The following is a 3,707-nucleotide window of genomic DNA, read 5'->3' as shown; positions in this document are numbered from 1 at the left end:
CCTAAGACCCATCATTTGCATCTGCATCCTGTTACACGCAGCTCCGTGCTAAGGTCACATGACAGAGGCAGCATGACAGAGGCGGCCATCAAGCCATACTGCTGTATACTGCTGTGAGGCTGCCACTAGCTGATGGGTCTCTCAGACGAGCTTAAGACAGATGGTGGGATGGGTTCACAAGGCATTAACTATGGATGGATGGAAGGAAGGATGGATGAACGACTAGAACAGCTTATCCCGTCTAGGATCATGCGGATCGTGATCCAGTTAAAGTTTAACCTGATTTTACACAGTTGAGCACAGAACTTAACTGGAGTCATATGAGCAAACTCATATTCATGCATGAAGTCTTTGATCAGCCCAGAAGCCTGATGGAGGCTGTAGTTTAATTTAGTTTAAAAGGTTACTTCTTCATTTTCAGTTAATTTTGTTCTCCACTAGAAGAGAGAGGAGAGGAAGACGTCTGTGACAGGGGTCTTCCTCTCATGAGCCCTGCTCGCACGCAGCAGCCGTCATATGATGCCTCTCTGGCATTCAAAGACTTACTCCTTCATTCGTATAAAAACACTTCTTGCTAAACCAGCAGACCACAAATATTGACTCCGATAATGTGACCTAACAGAAGCGTCCACCTGGGAGGGTGGAGCTGCAGGATGTATTGGGTGGGGCCTGCCGTCCTACTCTCTCCTCAGCGGAGGAGTGAAGGACAGCAAGCCTGAGTTTTGGGGAAGCTTGGTGGAGCTGCAGGAAGGAAGCTGTCAGCTGCTCTGGCACCCTTGCCTGGCCTCTTTACCTGGCAGCAGCACCCGGGAGCATGCCCCCCCCCCCCCACAGCACGGAGCATGTTGGCTGGGATGCAGATACTGTAGACTCATCAGGGTCAGGGGAGTCTTCTTCAGCTTGAACTCTTCGGTGTTGGGGTTTAAGGTCGACTTCTTTACCTGACTAAAACACACACAGTAAGTACTAGGCCGGATCCCACAAACTTCTGAGCACATGTCATATGTAAAAGTTTTTAGCTTCACTCAATCAGTCACACTCGCCACTGTGTTTGCCATTTCTGATTTGAGGTCAGAACAAAATCCTATTTTGTTATTTCATTTTATTTTATTCTGTTATTGTATTGTAATTTTATTGTTTAATTGAAATGTACCTGGCTGCTATGACAACTTAATTTCCATCAGGGGATTGATTAATTTATTGATTGTTTGGTTGAAGGAAGGAAGGAAGGAAATGTAAATGGAAACAGAGAACACCGTCAGCTACAGCTTGGTTCCCACAGTGACCGGATACATTGTCATTCCATGAGAGTGTTTCCTCATGTCAAATGATGCTATTCGGCTGTGTGAATGTGGATAATCAACCCAAAGGCAGCCTTTGGACACTGGACAGCATGGATATTCCTTCAGGATTATGGTACGAAGTAATACCTGAAGGTTAGTGTTGTAGGACCACTTTGCTTCACTAGGGGGAGCACAAGACAGAAGTGGAAGAGAAAAAAAAGATATACGGGCTCACTACACCTGTAAGAAAGTGCAGCATTCTGACATTTTGATAAAACTTAAAGTTCATTAAATGTTACTTATATTAACTACATGGGTAAGTACCTTACATAGCGTGACAGTGATATGAATAGTTTCATAGTCGTAATTATCGTTTGGATTAAATAAATCCGTTTATAAACAAATAATTGTATTGTTCTACTTATTTAGCTATCTCCATAGTTTATCGTATTTCGATGTCGGCTAAGACCGAACAATGAGTCTGACTACTAGCCTGCAAGAAAATCTTAAACCCGTAGGATAATCACGATCTCGGTAAAATGTACAATGCAGTTTCACTTAGAAACAAAAAATGTTAAGCAAGAGCAATGTGGATACGTAGACACTTGAAAAACATAATACCGCATATGACAAGTCTTTTTTTTGTATTCACATCTTTATCATTCTGGAATTTTTTATCATTCACAAACAGCATCATTCTCAGACTTAAAACAAACACAAACATCGGGGTAAAAAATGCTTATTTAAAACCCTCTTGTAAAATGATGAATGGTCAACCCAGGCTTCAATCATAAGCTGTGCTACTTCTATTGGCTTATGGAACTTGCCATCAAAACTTTAGTTTACCTCTCCGACTACACAAATTCGATTGGTTCAAACAGCTTTATTGACAGATGAACACTTAGTTCTTACTCGTCAAAATAGAAAGTCCTGCCTCCAACTGCCCTTAACACGCCCACTCGCTTTCCCGGCTTTGCCCGCTCGGCTTTCACGGATGGTTATCAAAATCTCGGAGTGCTGACATTAGCAACGACTTTCCCTTATCTTTTAGGTGTCTCTGTTATTGGTGTTACTGGAGCCCACGGTAAGCAGTCTTGTAAGGCCACTGGAAGTTTATCGCCCACAAGAGCTTGACTATAGCTTCAATACCAGCCGATCAATGAACCCCCTCAAGACACACTAGTCAACATATACAATACGTACAGTAAAACTGAATTTAAAAACAGTGCAAGACAATAGGGACAAATGTGTTGTAAGTTTCCTTGTTGCTGTTTTAATAGTAAAATGAAGACTATCGGGCGTTAGACTTAGGAACTGGCAGACTAACCTATATACATACTCGGGACAGGAAACGGGAGCTCTAGGAACACAATTTGGACTTGCAGTCCACTTCGTTCATATGTCTGAAAGTAAATAAGTTGAAGGTTCGTAAGCAGAGGAGCGTCTGTGTGTGTGTGTATCGTCATTCATTTATCTGTCGCCTTCAGTGGCTTTTTCTCTTTTTCTTACCGTTTCTTCTATCTCGTTAGTGGACCGCTACTCGCCGTATTACGTACACGGCAGCGGTAAGAACAGACGATGCTGCCTCCTGCCTGAGCCAAGTTGACAGAGAGGCGGCCGCTGGCGCTAATTTCCAAGGCTCGCTGCGCTCCGGCGCGCGCGTACACGACTTGAGTATTCAAATGAGAAGGGGAGCGCGCCAGTTTAACGGTTACTATGGACGGGTCTACACCCGATTTGGAGGGGGGTCAGCCTAACCGATTTTACTTTGTCTCAGCCCCCCGGAAAAAATAATTATATACCCCAAGCTCGATAAATATTATCGTGCCTCTCCAACTCGACAAATTTAATTATCCTGTATTTCTTGAAGGGCTGAATCCCCTCTAAGCACTTAGCTTAGGATAAGTCCAAAAAAAATCTAAAACATAACGGGATTGATCTGGGTTGAGGGCCCAGTTTCATATGCTTTCACGGGGCCCGAAATCTCTAGCGGCACCCCTGTCCCCAAGGGTCAAATCCGAGAATCACCCCTGACAGTCACCTTCATTCACACACATACTGATATGGCATCTTCAGGCTTAACTATTGATTCATCTTCTAACTGCTTATCCTAGGCAATATAAGGCAACACCTTCACACACACAAACACAGAGTGCAGCTTAGAGACCCCAGTCAGCCTGACTACGGCTTTGGATTGCGTGAGGAAATGCACAGGATACAGCAAGAATATGCTTCACAGCAAGAACTTCACACACGCAGTGCAGTGGCAGGACCCAAACCACTAATCCTAGAGGCGTGAGCCACCATGTTGTGCAGAATGAACAAATTCATCTCCATCTGCACCCGAAACGGGCCGAATGCCTGGTTTCCTGTATGACCAGTGGCTGTGTGGTGTGAGCAGAACATCCGCTCAGTCAAATCAGT

The sequence above is a fragment of the Brienomyrus brachyistius genome, chromosome 22 (genome assembly GCF_023856365.1).
Source record: "Brienomyrus brachyistius isolate T26 chromosome 22, BBRACH_0.4, whole genome shotgun sequence".
Taxonomy (NCBI): domain Eukaryota; kingdom Metazoa; phylum Chordata; class Actinopteri; order Osteoglossiformes; family Mormyridae; genus Brienomyrus; species Brienomyrus brachyistius.
The sequence above is the reverse complement of the archived record's forward strand: the minus strand, read 5'-3'. Positions refer to the sequence as shown.